At 44.0% G+C, this 16,555-nt stretch overlaps 1 protein-coding gene across 2 annotated transcripts in view; it reads left to right on the forward strand.

Annotated features, from left to right (window-relative positions):
• PACS1 (phosphofurin acidic cluster sorting protein 1) overlaps positions 1-16,555 on the forward strand; it is a 174,954-nt gene that overhangs the window by 1,637 nt on the left and 156,762 nt on the right. The window lies entirely within an intron of this gene.

Below are 16,555 nucleotides of genomic sequence, written 5' to 3' on the forward strand. Positions count from 1 at the left end.
CAAACTCGATTGTCACCTCTTGCAGATAAAGCTCATATAATCACCCTAGGGACTTCTCATTAGCCTTCGGCACACATGTTCATTTGAACTTCATATTACACACGTTCTGTCCCAAGCACTATGCTCTTAGTTTTGGGGTCCTATTTAATGTGTCCTCAAGTGTATTTTTACCTCCCTTCCCCCACTAAAACTGATCCCAGAATCTCCCAGCTCTGCAGGGCTCTATGAAATTACTGCCTTGTTCCTAAATTCAATCCATTCTTCTCTGTCTGTTGGAACCATCTGGGGACTTTCCTTCCATTGGCAAAATAGGCCTGAGTTTGGGGATATTTTCTGTTTCTGTATTGGCAAGGCAGCCTGTCTCCAACTCTGGGGACACTGTGGTATGTCTTACAGTTTGCCACTTGAATAAGAGTGTGTGGAGCTGGTTTCACTCAGAAAGCCCAGAGAAGTGCCTGGAGGTGTTCTTTTTTTCACCTTGCAGCTGAGTTGATTCTGTTGCCTTGAAGTCTTGGGCTCTCTCCTCACTGTTGGTTAGGCAGGCGGATGTGTAAGTCAGAGTTAGGGAGCATTGCTGGGCTTCACCCTCAACTGTCTTCCTTTCCCCACCTTTTTTCTGGATATTATTTTATATATATATCCCAGATAGGAATGATGAGAGTACATCTTTCTGTTTCGCTCAGCTTAAGGAACAGAGCATTATCACCTCTGTTGAAGCTCTCAGGGTGCCCCTTCCTGACCATCTCCCCTCTTCCTTCTACACAGGGAAACACTATTTTGAATCGTGTTTATCATTTCCCTTTTTAGAAAAAAAATTAGTTTTACTACATAATGCATCTCTATATATTTTATAGTTCTGAATGTTTTTGAAGTTTGTATAAATGATGTCATCCTGTATGTGTTCTGTGACTTGATTGGTTTTTTCTTTTTTTTTTAAATCAGCATTAGGTTTGTGAGAATCATCCATGTGGTATGGTAGCCATAGTTAAATATTTTCATGATGGGTAGTATTCTGTTGTATGAATGAATATACCATAATTCTCTTGATGAATATGTAGAATGTTTCCTGTTTAACACCCTCAGTAATGCATACTTTTCCCCCCAGGGCTCCTAGTGCTCTTGTGCAGACATTTCTTTAGGTTGTATTCATATGGAGGGGTGGGGTTGCCACTTGCAGAGTGTAGATCTGGGACTTAACTGGGCAAAAGTAGATTGTTTCCACAGGCTCCTTCCACTCTGTTTCCACGTCACTTAACAAATTTATACATTTTTTTTCCTCTGTCCTTCCTCTAGGGAAATCAGGAGCCACATTAGTTTAGTTTGCTGTGGCCAGATCCATAGCACAACACCAAGCTCAAGTGAGAGTTGAGTATGTGATGGTATTCCTCTCTTGATCCTAAGCAGGCCTCTCTCTTTCTATACAGGCCCATCCATCCTGAAGTATCCTAACCCACCTCTTTCACACATAGAAACACCGTGTCCCTTCCTATGTGGGTCCAGCCTTCCTGTTCCTCCTTCACTTCCTTGCCTGTGTTTGGTGACATTTGGGCAGCTGCCTTCTCCATCTTGTTAGGTTGAAAAGGCGCGAGCCGGGTGGCAAGGAGCTGCAGCAGAGGGGCGTGAATGAAATCACTGACTGCTGTTGATGTTTGGTCTGCCCCTAGGTCTCTTGGTCACTGCACAGTCCACGTAATACATTATTAGCCCAAGAAACAGCCAGGCATCCTGATCAAATGTATAATTATTATGCTAACTTGCCGTGAGAGGCTTAGGCGGACTTACTTTCGCATTCTGGGAGCCTGCAGTTACGTCACGTTTACTGACCAGTCCTTGAGCTTGTCCACTGTCCTGCTTCGACCTTGTTTTCCACCCATCACCATTGTACCTCCTAACTCTTTGTGGAACACATGTGTTCTTTGAGCATTTTGCAGGCTGGAATAACACCCTGTGGGGAGAAAATGGCCTGCCATTTGTCTTTCCACTTATTAGAGTCATCTGGTTAATTTGAGGTCTCCTGGGTGTCTTTGTTCATGTTGTTTAGAATATATTGGCAACATGCAGCACTCTATGGAGGGATTAACATTCTTGTCTCATGTAACTCAAATGGGACACAAATATTTGAGACACATGCCCTTTAGAAATGTAAACATGATTGTGGATCTAAGGTTAGGTGTGCATAAGAATGTCGTGGGATTTGGTCTCTTAGGGCAGAGAAGAGGGGCTCGAATAGTATAGTGTTAGGAAGGTCCTGCTGCTTTTCTTGATGCCTGTCAAAATATAATTTGCTTTTGAAAAAAATACCATTTCCTGTATTAGATATTTAAATAAAGAGCATTGTAGTTGTTCCTCAGGTAGGTATCTGCTTTTATTTAACATCTGTTAAATTCCCCCAGAATACATAGTACTTTTGAAAAACTTTATATAGATGAATAGCTTACCCACAGCTGGTTTTAAAAGAACGAAATTGTTCTGTTGATCGCATTTTTCACCAGCATTTTTTGTTTTTTTTCTTTAGATGGAGTCTTGCCCTGTCATCCAGGCTACAGTGCAGTGGCGCAATCATAGCTCACTGCAGCCTGCAACTCCTGGGCTCAGCAGTCCTCCAGCCTCAGCCTCCCAAGTAGCTGGGACTATAGGCACATGCCACCACACCTGGCTATTTTTATTTTTAAACAGGGTCTCGCTATGTTGTCCAGGCTGGTCTTGAACTCTTTGCTTCAAGCTCTCCTCCTGCGGTCTCCCAAAGTGCTGAAATTACAGGTGTAAGCCACTGTGTCTGGCCTTTTACCAGCATTTTTTTTTTTAAGACAAAATGATTAATATATGTCCATGATTAGAAATGTGAGCAGTATGGAAAGATGGAAAGCACAAAGGAAAAAGCCCCCAGTCCATCCCTCTTCTCACTTCCCAGAGGTAATAACTGTGAAATACAGTTGACTTTTAAGATTCTGTTACAAAGAGGTAGCTCTGCTATAGTTGGTTTATCTTTTATGAAATTCAAGCGTTAGAAATTATCTTTGTTTTCCCTCCATGCTAAGTAGTACTTCCTCTACTATGGTCCAGTATGTCATGGACTGTGGTGCAGAGTTATGGGGACCAGGTGGTATGCTGCTTGATGTTAATAAGGAAGGGTTTTAGAGCCTCATTGTTGATCCCTTCCCTTCTGCCTTTGTATGGTGAGGTTTTCCTGATACTCTTTTTTCTTTTTGTGTTGCTGTAAGTAGGAGAGGCAGATAAATTATTAAATTTTACAAGCATTCAAAATTTCCTCAGTGGCATAAAAGTGATTATTAAGAGATGAAATGTGCTCTGCTGTATCACTCGCAAACCATATCCAAAGCCCATTTGTATACCCTTATGTGTGTGTGAACTTAGGGTGGGAGTTCTGCAGTTGTCAGTCACATTTCTCCTTAGGCCACATTTTTTTTAAGTGGGTGCTGAGGTCAAGCCTTAATGGACAAAAGCATTGGAGCCAGAGAAGGTGGCCATAGCTGAGTTGGCATGACTGGCCTGCAGCAGAAGTGTTACTTTCATGAAAACACTTGGGGGCAGTTGCCCCTTTAACCACAGAAGCACCACAGAAGCACAGAAGCACTATTGTATAGTGCCAAGATATACTACTCTGTCTTCTTACTATATTCTAGGACAAACTCTTCCATGCATTAGTTTACTATTTATTTATTTATTTTTATTTTTGTTTGTTTGTTTTTGAGATGGGGTCTCACTCTTGCCCACGCTGGAGTGCAGTGGTGCAGTCTCGGCTCACTGCAAGCTCCGCCTCCCGGGTTCACTCCATTCTCCTGCCTCAGCCTCCCGAGTAGCTGGGACTACAGGCGCCTGCCACCACACACGGCTAATTTTTTGTGTTTTTTAGTAGAGATGGGGTTTCACCGTGTTAGCCAGGATGGTCTCCATCTCCTGATCTCGTGATCTGCCCACCTCGCTCTCCCAAAGTGCTGGGATTACAGGCGTGAGCCACCACGCCTGGCCTTTGTTTTGTTTTTTTGAGACACAGTCTTGCTTTGTTACTCAGGTGGGAGTGCAGTGGCACAATCACGGCTCATTGCAACCTAGACCTCCTGAGCTCAAGCATTCCTCTCACCTCAGCCTCCCGAGTAGCTGGGACCATAGGCGCTTGCCACCATGCCAGGCTAATTTTAAAATGTTTTGTAGAGATGGGGTCTTGCTGTGTTGCGCAGGCTGGTCTTGAACTCCTGGGCTCAAGTGATCCTCCCTCCTCAGTCTCCCAAAGTACTGGGATACAGGCGTGAACCACTGTGCCCGGCCCATGCCTTAGTTTTTTCATCCTTATGGGAATACTTTTACTTACTATCCATTCTTAGATGTGGGTGAAATATATATAAAATTGGATCTATAGAAGTGTGGGAGAAAGCACTTCTTAAATTATAGGTATAAAGTAAATGTAATTGATCAAATGAGAAAGACCTGGTGAAATTTCTATTACTACCCTAGCATTAAAAGTATTTTTTTTGGCTAGGCGCGGTGGCTCACGCCTGTAATCCCAGCACTTTGGGAGGCCGAGGCGGGCGGATCACGAGGTCAGGAGATCGAGACCATCCTGGCTAACACGGTGAAACCCCGTCTCTACTAAAAATACAAAAAAAAGTTAGCCGGACGTGGTGGCGGTTGCCTGGGATCCTAGCTACTCGGGAGGCTGAGGCAGGAGAATGGCGTGAACCTGGGAGGCGGAGCTTGCAGTGAGCCAAGATCGCACCACTGCACTCCAGCCTGGGTGACAGAGCGAGACTGTCTCAAAAAAAAAATTTAAAAAAAATTTTTAATTTTTTTTTTGGGAGTCTCACTCTGTCCGCTAGGCTGGAGTGCAGTGGCGCGATCTTGGCTCACTGCAGGCTGGAGTGCAGTGGCATGATCTCAGCTCACTGCAGGCTCCGCCTCCCAGGTTCACGCCATTCTCCTCCCTCAGCCTCCCGAGTAGCTGGGATCACAGGTACCCGCCACCATGTCCGGCTAATTTTTTTTTGTATTTTTAGTAGAGATGGGGTTTCACTGTGTTAGCCAGCATGGTCTCGATCTCCTGACCTCGTGATCCGCCCGCCTCGGCCTCCCAAAGTGCTGGGATTACAGATGTGAGCCACTGCGCCCAGCCACAGTAAAAGTCTTAAAAGTATGTTTGTACCTTAGGAGATTTGAATTTCACATTGTGAGTGTTGTAATAGAATATCCTCTCTATCAGGGTAATAGTATCCATCGTCCCTGTGGAAGCTCAGATTCCTTGACTTAGAAAGATAATGACTTTCACAGAGTCCATTTTACATATATTGATTTACAGATCTTTTGGACACATTAGCGGTTATGTGATTTTTTTCTAAGGTAGTTTTCTAATTTCTTCGCCAAACCAGTAAGTTGTCACTGTTGTTGTTGGTGCTGGCATGAGGGCGGGTGCACGTCAGAAAATGTTTGGGCTGCGTCTTTTCACTACCTCAGTTCAGGAGGCTTGTCCAGTTTGGACCTGGACTTTTTTTTTTTTTTTTTTTGAGATACAGTCTTGTTCTGTCGCCCAGGCTGGAGTGCAATGGTGCGATCTTGGCTTGCTGCAACCTCCACCTCCCGGGATTCTTGAGCCTCAGCCTCCCAAGTAGCTGGGACTGCAGGCGCGTGCCACCACGCCCAGCACATTTTTGTATTTTTAGTAGAGACAGGATTTCACCATGTTGGCCAGGCTAGTTTCGAACTTCTGACCTCAAGTGATCCGCCGGCCTTGGCCTCCCAAAGTGCTATGATTACAGATGTGAGCCACTGCACCTGGACTGGCCTGGACTTGAAGGTGTTGATGTAGACGCCAGCATGCATCTACATGGTGGGTCCTCTGAAATTTGGTGTTGGCCTGGCTCACACCCATGTTGTCACATTCCGGAAATTCCGTGGTAATCTAGCGTAGCTGTAGGAATGATTTGCCAGTGTTGGTCTTCTTCCAGCATAGGTCTTGGGGTGATATTGAGGGCTCTTGAGGAAAGTCAGAGTTTGGAGTTGGACTTAGAACTTCTTTCAGAGAGCCATCGAGCAAGGTGGGCAGTCTCTTAAGTCGGCGAGCACTGACAGGGTCTTCTTTGTGGACCTAGATGGAGGAATAACCAGCTTCCAAAGGTTTTAGAGACCAAGATATGCACCAGCTCTAGAGTGTTACCCCTTATAGACCTTCACAGGGCGGCTGACTGGACCTGTGTTCCCCGTTACCTCATTAAAAACCAGAGAATGGCTTTGGTCACAGCTCAGGGATCACCACTTAGGCAGACCTGCACCCTACTTCTTGGTCTTGGGAAGCGCAGTAGAACAGACAGCTAATCATTGAAACACATCTGGAAAACTTCTAGAAAATAGTTTATCAAAACACTCTAAGGCTGGGCGTGGTGGCTCAAGCCTATCATCCCAGCACTTTGGGAGGCTGAGACGGAAGGATCACTTGATCCCAGGAGTTCGAGACCAGCCTAGACAACATGGCAACCCCGTCTCCATAAAAAATACACAAAATTAGCCAGGTGTGGTGGTGTGCGCCTGTGGTCCCCACTACTCAGGAGGCTGAGGTGGGAAGAGCACTTGAGCTCCAGGGGTCAAGGCTTCAATGAGTCATGATCTCGCCCCTGTACTCTAGCCTGGGCAACAGAGTAAGACTCTGTCTCAGACAAAAATGGTCGAATAGAGAGTGTTCTAAACTGTTACTTTCCTTGTGTTGAGGTAGATGGCGAGGCATAGGTGATAAAATAGTGTTGATAGCAGGTTTAATTTTGTGCAGATCCTTTTAGACTGTAAGGTTTTTTTTGTTTATTTTGTTTTGTTTTGTTTTTTTGAGATGGAGTTTTGCTCTTGTCACCTAGGCTGGAGTGTAAAGGCGCAGTCTCGGCTCACTGCAACCTCCGCCTCCCAGGTTCAAGCAATTCTCCTGCCTCAGCCTCCCGAGTAGCTGGGATTACAGGCATGCACCACCATGCCCGGATAATTTTGTATTTTTAGTAGAGTCGGCGTTTCACCATGTTGGCCAGGCTGGTCTCGAATTCCTGACCTCAGGTGATTCACCTGCCTTGGCCTCCCAAGGTGCTGGGATTATAGGCGTAAGCAACCATGCCTGGCCAACTGTAAGGTTTTTAAGGTACAACAAAGGTTAGAATATTTGAGTTTAGTTCTAGTTTCAACAATTTTTCTGAATCTCAAATATGGTTCTTCCTCTTTTCTCCTTGTGAGTAATGATCTGCGTCAACTCTCAAATCAACCTGGGCTCCCTTCATCCTTTCAGCACTTTCAGTACTTTTAATTTTGTAAACATAGTGGTATCCACAGGCCATTTTGGCAAAAACACTTTTTATAACTGTATGCATCTTAGAAATTGCGCTGTGGGTAATTTGCTGTGTATGTTTTTTAGTGACCTGGTATAAATATAGTTAGATGTGAAAGGAGTGACGCTTAAATTTGTTCCCTGCTGTAACACCTGTTCCCCTCTTTGTAGTCTGTGTAACTCCTCCAGATGACAGATTTTGGACACATTAGCGGTTATGTGATTTCTTTCTAAACTAGTTTTCCAAACTACCTCTCAAAACCTTATTATGAGTAGGATTTCCCCCAGTTAACATTTTGGGTATGACTGGCATGTTAATTGTCTCTGAGGGATTTTGGACTGGTTATTTTGTTTTTGATTTTGAGATAGGCTCTCACTCTGTTGCCCAAACTGGACTGCAGTAGCATGAACACAGCTCACTCTGCAGCCTCAATCTCCTGGGTTCAAGCGGTCCTCCCGCCTTAGCCTCCCAAGTAGCTGGAACCACAGGCACATGCCAACATGCCCTGCTAACTTTTTAATTTTTTGCAGAGACAAGGTCCCACTGTGCTGCCCAGGCTGTTCTCAAACTCCTGGGCTCAAGCAATCCTCCTGCCTCAGCCTCCCGTAGTGTTGGGGTTACGGGCGTAAACCACTGCCCCCGGGCTAGACTGGTTATTGTGCTGAGATATAGGAAGGCATTTTTTCTTTTCAGTTGTTTTCTTTTTCTTTTTCTTTTTCTTTTTTTTTTCTTTTTGAGACAGAGTCTTGCTCTCTTGCCCAGGATGGAGTGCAGTGGCGCAATTTCGGCTCACTGCAACCTCTGTCTCCCGGGTTCAAGTGATTCTCCTGCCTCAGCCGCCCAAGTAGCTGGGATTACAGGTGCATACCACCATGCCCGACTAATTTTTGTCTTTTTAGTAGAGACAGGCTTTCACCATGATGGCCAGGCTGGTCTTGAACTCCTGACCTCAAGCCCGCTTCAGCCTCCCAAAGTCCTGGGATTATTGGCGTGAGCCACCACCCGGCCTCTTTTCAGTTGTTTTTCTGAAACATTGTGTGTGTTTGTGTGTGTGTATGTGCACTTCTGTATCTGTCTGTGAATTTTCTTTTGTTCCTCTTGGTGAGACAATTTTAGCAGGTTTTTGTTGTTGTTGTTGTTGTTGTTGTTGTTTTGTTAGTTTATTGCTGGGGAAAGGTCTGGGTTAAAAAAAAAAAGTTTAGAACACACTAAGGCTTGGGGCATCAGTTATCATTTACTGATCCCTCCTCACTAACCTTTTCCTGCCTCTTGTTTACAAACACCAAACGGCTTCGGGGTTTGGGGAGCAGCTTTTCCCTTCTTTCTGTTTCATGGTACCTCTCAAACACATTGCATTGTAATCCCTCCAACCCCAGCCCCCGTAGTCTTTCCCAGAGTGATGTTTTAAAATGAAAATCAGAACTTATCACACCCCTTCTATAATCTTCCAGTTCATTCATTCAGCAAAAGCTTATAGACCAGCTGGTGTGTGCCACAAGCAAAATCCTTGATCTCATGAAGTCCGCATTCTAGTGGGTGAAGATAAGAGACACCATCCAGTAACTTTCTGTCATACTTAAAAAAGACCCCCTTTTCATGGTTCAGGAGATGCTAAATGATGCAGCCCCTTCCCATGTCTTTGACCTCACCTCTGCGTTCTCCCCTTGCTCCCAAGGTGGGTGACCCCCGCTTTAGGGCTTTTGCACTTGCTGTTCCCTCTACCTGTGATACTCTTTCCTTGGATCCTTGGATCACTGAGACTGGCTCCTGGGTGTCATTCATCTCTTCACTGACCTGCCACCTTGGAAGGCTGTCCTCACCTGCCCAACCCCTTCTGGGAGTTTATAAAGCTGCTTCACACCTACTCGCCATTACCGGAAATAATCTTGTTCCTTTATTTAGTTACTTTATAGTTACTCAATAACTACATTTGTCAAATCAGTGACACTGATTTTCCTATTGTGTTTTATAATGTTTATTGAATGACTATCTGTTATGCCCAATTCATCCATTCACCAAATATTTACTGAGTGTTTCTGTGTGCCAAGCACTGATCTAGGCTCTGGAGAAGCAGCAACAGACAGGCTGACAAAATCCATTCTCTCCAAGAGTGTGCATTCTGGAGGGGGTGACAGATGAGAAACAATTACGTCATTATATCTGTGATAAATGGTCAGATAGCAAGTAGGGTCACAAAGAATAGTGTGGTCACAAACAAAACAAACATGCTTTCTTTTGAGAATTAGGGTAATACTTAGATTTCCTCAGTGGGACCCTCACAAGGTCTTGGGCTCACCTTAGGCCCAGATTCTGCCAAACCCCAAGCTTATTAGACTACAAAGTCAAAGCAAAGTATTTTGGTTCTCTGAATAGTGTGGTCACAAAAACTGAGTGTCGGGGGAAAGGCTGTCTTGGTCAGGGAGGGCCTCTGGTAAGGTGACAGTTGAGCTGATGCTTGCTACAGTGAAGCTGATGACCTGAGTATTTACTGTGTGCCACAAAACCGCCAGAGGTTTTGTGCTAAGAGCCCTTTTCTCAGAAGGGAAAATTGAGGTCCCGTGAGGTGAAGGCATTTTTTTTTTTTTTTTTTTTTTTTTTTGAGGCGGAGTCTGGCTCTGTTGCCCGGACTGGAGTGCAGTGGCCGGATCTCAGCTCACTGCAAGCTCCGCCTCCTGGGTTTACGTGTGAAGGCATTTTTTTAAAGACTACACAGTTTAAAAGTAGGCGGGACTGGGATTTGTCTCATGACTCACAATTGCCGGACACCAGAGCCGTTTCTGTGTTTCAACCTGGTCTCCCAAGCCTTGTCTGGTTCTCATAGCTGACAAATAATATTTAATGCCGTATTCTTTGCCAGCTGGAATTACAGAACGCTGCTCAATTTCCATCATAGACAGTGAGAGGTTGTATGGCGTAGTGGCTGTGAGTGTGGGTTCTGGAGCCAGTCAGGTCAGATTTTACTATTTGAGTGACTCCGGACAAATTTTTAACTTGTATAATGCTTCAACTTTTTTCATCTGTAAATGGGCATAATAATTGTCCCTGCTGGGTGTGGTGGCTCACACTTAGAACCCCAACAATTTGGGAGGCTGAGGTGGAAGGATTGCTTGAGCCCAGGAGTTCGAGACCAGCCTGTGCGACATAGGGAGACCCCGTCTGTACAAAAAATAGAAAAAAAAAATTAGCTGGGCTTGGTGGCACACGCTTGTGGTCCCAGCTACTTGGGAAACTGAGGCTGGAGAATTGCTTGAGCTCAGGAATTCGAGACTGCAGTAAGCTGTGTTCACACCACTGCACTCCAGTCTGAGCGACAGAGCGAGACCCTGTCTCAAAAAAAAAAAAAAGTCCCTGTCTCACAGGATTATCATCAGAATTAAATAAGGTTAATTTTGTTATTAACACATGTTAATCGTGTATGTGGCAACATAGAAAGCACTTAATATTAGCTATTACTGTTGCTATTTTTCTTGTCGACCTAATTTCTCTGTCTTCCCTGCCCCCCTCAACCAAAACAAAACAAACAAAACAAACATGCTTTCTTTTGAGAATTAGGGTAATACTTAGATTTCCTCAGTGGGACCCTCACAAGGTCTTGGGCTCACCTTAGGCCCAGATTCTGCCAAACCCCAAGCTTATTAGACTACAAAGTCAAAGCAAAGTATTTTGGTTCTCTGAAGCAGTGGCTGGGTCGGGATCCTGTTTCTACATCCTGCCAGCTTATATGAACGGAAGAGATGGTACAGGCCCCGCCTGCAAACCACAGCTTTGTTTTGAGCCAGCTTGACTTGACAGCTTCCCTATTTTACCTGCTGACTTCTTTAGCCCTGGTTTGGCAGCCAGAAGAGCAACTGAACCAGTTTACAGCTTGCCATTTGTCACCAATGAAAACTGAGCAACTCCTAGGAAAATGAGCGTTTAAATGTAGTTGATTTTTTTTTTCTCTTTTTAAGTTCTCCTTTTTGTGTCTCAAACTATAGAAAAACTACATTCTACTTTTACAGGAGAAACCTGATAATACATTTGTGGTCTTTTCTGAAACACGTAGATCTTTGGGTGTATGTTAATTTTCACCTTCAGTAAGCATCAGGACTTTATTTTTCCATTTTGGTCGGAAATCTACAATTATATTTACTTGTGTGTGGTTCTTCTTTAAGAATATATAAAACACAGATTGGCCGGGCGCGGTGGCTCAAGCCTGTAATCCCAGCACTTTGGGAGGCCGAGACGGGCGAATCACGAGGTCAGGAGATCGAGACCATCCTGGCTAACACGGTGAAACCCCGTCTCTACTAAAAAAAATACAAAAAACTAGCTGGGCGTAGTGGCGGGCGCCTGTAGTCCCAGCTACTTGGGAGGCTAAGGCAGGAGAATGGCATAAACCCGGGAGGCGGAGCTTGCAGTGAGCTGAGATCGCGCCACTGCACTCCAGCCTCGGCGACAGAGCGAGATGCCTTCTCAAAAAACAAAAAACAAAAAACACAGATTAACATTTCCTTGAATCTGGATCTTAATGATGAATGGATTCTTATGGTAAACATTAGGGCTTAATGAAGAGTGTAGGCTGGTACATGGGGCACAACTGCTTTCTTTAGTTTTTTGTTTGTTTGTTTGTTTGTTTTTGAGACAGTCTTACTCTGTCCGCCAGGCTGACGTGCAGTGGTGCAATCATAACTCACTGCAGCCTCGAACTCCTGGACTCAAGTGATCCTCCAACCTCAGTCTTCCAAGTACAGGTCCACATCACCACACCCGGCTAATTTTTAAATTATTTGTAGAGATGGGGTTTTGCCATGTTGCCCTGGCCTCAGGTGATCCTTCCACCTCAGCTTCGCAAAGTATTGGGATTACAGATGTGAGCCACCGTGTCTGGCCGCCTTTTTTTTTTTTAAAAAAAAAAAAAAAAACAAAACCTCATTTGGGCCGGGTGCGGTGGCTCACGCCTGTAATCCCAGCACTTTGGGAGGCTGAGGCAGGCAGATCACGAGGTCAGGAGATCAAGACCATCCTGGCTAACACGGTGAAACCCCGTCTCTGCTAAAAATGTAAAAAAAATTAGCCGGGCCTGGTGGCGGGCTCATGTAGTCCCAGCTACTCGCTAGACTGAGGCAGGAGAATGGCGTGAACCTGGGAGGCGGAGCTTGCAGTGAGCTGAGATTGCGCCACTGCACTCCAGCCTGGGCAACAGAGCAAGATTCCTTCTCAAAAAAAAAAAAAAAAAAAAAAACCCTCATTCATTTGCTATGAAGATAGATAGAATGTTTGAGCATCAGGCCGGGCGCTGTGGCTCACGCTCGTAATCCCAGCACTTTGGGAGGCCGAGGTGGGTGGATTACCTGAGATCAGGAGTTCAAGACCAGCCTGGCCAACGTGGTGAAACTCCGTCTCTACTAAAAATACAAAATATTAGCCAGGTGTGTAGCGGTCACCTGTAATCTCAGCTACTTGGGAGACTGAGGCAGGAGAATCGCTCGAACCCCAGAGGCAGAGGTTGTAGTGAGCCAAGATGGTGCCATTGCACTCCAACCTGGGCAACAAGAGCGAAACTCTGTCTCAAAAAATATAAAATAAAATAAAATAAAGCGAGCATCTATGTTCATAGAAATCATGACCTTCACAGCTTTGAGGAGTGTCAGGGAAACCATGAATATGATGGTGTAATATTTATACCGCAGCAGCTCTCATATTAGCCACCTTTTACGTTGTCTTCACAAGCAGGTTTTTGTTTGGTAGTTTACATCACAGGCGATGGAATGGGCAGTGTAATACTCCTTAAGTCTATTGTTTAATAAAGTTATGTCCTCAGAGTTAAAATATGTAGAAAGTAGTTGACAGCATTCTGTCATCTCTCCCATGCACTGTTTTTGCTGTGGATGAAAATGAATAAGCACCTCTGGAAACCAAGGTCCTCTGGGAACATGAAAACTCTTGTGGCTATTAATGGATTTAACTGTATTTCCTCTCTGCCACCAAGATTTGCAATAAATTGTTTATGCCCTTGCTGTTAGTGGAGAGAATGGTTCATTAAACGCATGTAATATCATTATCAATTTGTTTTTATTACTTGTAGATAGTCCTATCTCTCCTTTTAAAAAAAGTATAAGAAGAATGGCCGTAATTATTAAACACTGGCCATTAATCCCTTTGGTTGACTTTTTTCCTCCATGGAGAAAAAGGAAGGTATCATCTCACTGGGGATGCAAGCTTGGGCTGGAAATGGGACATGGTCTCCTAAATCTAAGATTTGGCAGAAGGGTGGTTTGGTATGCTTTGGACTTGGGCCAAGTGATATATTTACTTAGGCTCCAGGAGGGCCTGGTTCTAAGGCAGCCACACTGACAAATGAATGCCTTGTATCAAGTGTGGAGAGGCTTCATTGTATTTAAATCCACTTAAGAGAACAGTTATGAAAGAATGATTGTTTAGGACTGTGGCTCTGTTTTCTTGTTTGTCATTTAGGTGTTTCTGCCAATTATAATCAATGTGGAGGATAAAAAGCCAGCAAATTGCTGTAGCCTCTTTAAAACCATGTGCCAGAATTTGACATTAAAGTTGGATTTCTCACTTGGCTTTACCCCACCATGTGGGTTTGGATAAGTCTTTTTAACTCTTCCTGCACATACCTCTACTGTTTCCTCATTTAGTCGAAAGATACTTACTGAGCATATATTATGGACCAGTCACTGCTTGGATACTGAGGAGAGAGCAGTGAACAAAACAGAGAGAAATTCCAGCCCTTGCGGAGCTTACCTTCTGGGGACAGGGTGGGCAGCAGGCAGTAATGAGTGAGTGAGCAAATATTAGGGTGTGTTGAATGGGAAAAATAAAGCTGGATGGAGATAACTGGGCAGAGGGAGGAGGTCACGGTTTTAAACAAGGTGGTCTGGAAAGACCTCAGAAGGCAAGACATCCACATGGAGGCATTTAGGCAAACTGGGTGAATTTTATGGGATGAGGCCTCCCAGTAGAGGGAACAAGAAGTCCTGGCAGGTTCCAGAGCATCCAGGAGGCCAGTTTGGCTGGAGCCAGGTGAATTAAAGAGAGAGAATGGATAAAGTCAGAGAGGTAAAAGGGGGTGATCTCACAGGCCATTGCAGGACTCTGGCTTTGACCTTGAGTGAGGTGGGAAGTCACTGGGGCTTTTGAGCCAGCGAAGAGGCATGTTGATCACTTCCACCCTGAAAGAACCCCTGACCACTGTGTGTGGAAGCAGGGAGTCCGGTCAGGGGGCTGCTGTGATGATCTAGGTGGGAGCTGACGCTGACTTGGACTAGGGCGGTGGAGGTGGAGATGAGAAAGTGATGGGAGTCTGGGCATATTGTCAAGCCTGAAGAATTTGCCTATGGATTGGATTTGACGTGTGACAGAACAAAAGGATTCAAGGATGACACCAATATTTCATTGCGTCAGTTTTCTGTTTGTTTTCTTTAAAAATAATTATTGTCATCTCTTTATCTTAGTGACTTTCTGTGAGAACGAGATCTGTGTAACAGAGCTCTTGAGGGGTTTTTTTGTTTCCACTTCTGCCATTTGTAATTAATTGGAAATAAAATTTCTTGGAAATGTACTGGGTGATAGAATAAGCCATAGGTTGGCACCTGATTGTTTTAAAAACTTGGATGAGTTCTTCTTACGCTTTAGGCCACAGTGATGCTGTGGGAATGGCTGAGTCTCAGTATCCCCGAATTGCTCTGCTGTTGTGTTTGCTGTCTGGTGTCCCCTCTGCAATCGTTATTTATTTGATGATTTCCAAAGAGGGAGTTTGCAGAAGCCATTAATAACTGTACCCCCATAGCCTTTGTCACTAGCCCAGTGAAATAGAAAAGTCCAAAACATCATGTTTTTTTCTTTTTTAATATTTTTTTCTTTTCTAATGTAACTAAGAGTTTTTTCTTTTTTAAATGACTGGTTTGCTGTATCAGACAGCCTGTCTGCACTTCCTAGGAGCTGCTCTGTAAGGAGGAATCCTGCTGCAGAATGATCTAATTTGTGTAATCTTGAAGGTGGAGCTATTTTTGAAAGAGAACAGAAAAATAATGGAGCCTTTTGCTCAAGATTGCCAAACTGGATCTTACTGTTTTATAAAGGCAAAGGACTCAGAGTTTGCAGTTTGAACTCCTATTTCCCTCTCGTTCTACTCATTATGTCTAGATCAAATTTATGGTAGATATACTTAGGTAATTACTCTTGAAAATGACAGGTGGGTTTTCATTTGTTTCTTTCGCTCATTCTTTTACATTTTAGATAAGTGTATTATTCAACTTGTAAATCACAAGTTGATGAGGTGAGTAGTGTAAAAGAACAGTTACCAAGTTTAGGAATTAGAATTCTCTTTACAGTTCTTAACAATAGACTGATGGTTTGTAACTAGTTCTCAACCCTGTCATATCTTATGACTCCCTTTAGTATCCTGAAATAAAATTCCCAGATAAAATCTACTGACCTGTCTACAAAGTCTTAACTGTAATATGAAAGAAAAATAAAAGGAACATTATGGTAATAAAACATTATGGCAATAAAATAGGTATTTCTGTGTAAATTCTCAGAAGACAAATGTAAATGCTCACAGCACATTGGAAGCTGGAGCCATCAGGTGCTTGCGGGTACACGTGGCTGTATCTGTGTGAGTATGACACCTATAAATAGAGGCCAGTACAGGTGTATTGTGTTGGTGACTCAGATATGTAGCAATGCCATTGGCGATATGATTTTCTAAAATGGTGAATAAATCTGCATAAAGTTCTACACAAAACAAAGTATAATCTTTCCCTTATTTACATAGTAGTTACATTCCTGGAAAATTTAGTGTATATTTAGTGGTGACAAAATGCTTATGATTTCTTTGTAAGATCTCTTTAGGTCTAGGCTGAGATAGTTATAAACTGCTTTTTACTTAGATGCTGTGTCTGGCAGGGCCAAAGGCCGATTTGTTATGAACCTGATGAAGCTTAAGTGTTAGAGCCCTGTACCTAATTAGAAAAACAAAAGCAAAAACACCTTTTTTTTTTTTTTTTTTTTTTTTGAGAAGTATTCTGGCTCTGTCACCCAGGCTGGAGTGCAGTGGCCAGATCTCAGCTCACTGCAAACTCCGCCTCCCGGGTTTACGCCATTCTCCTGCCTCAGCCTCCTGAGTAGCTGGGACTACAGGCGCCCGCCACCTCGCCCGGCTAGTTTTTTGTATTTTTTTAGTAGAGACGGGGTTTCACCATGTTAGCCAGGCTGATCTCGATCTCCTGACCTCGTGATCC

Source organism: Rhinopithecus roxellana, chromosome 15 (assembly GCF_007565055.1).
Source record: "Rhinopithecus roxellana isolate Shanxi Qingling chromosome 15, ASM756505v1, whole genome shotgun sequence".
NCBI classification, from domain to species: Eukaryota; Metazoa; Chordata; class Mammalia; order Primates; family Cercopithecidae; genus Rhinopithecus; species Rhinopithecus roxellana.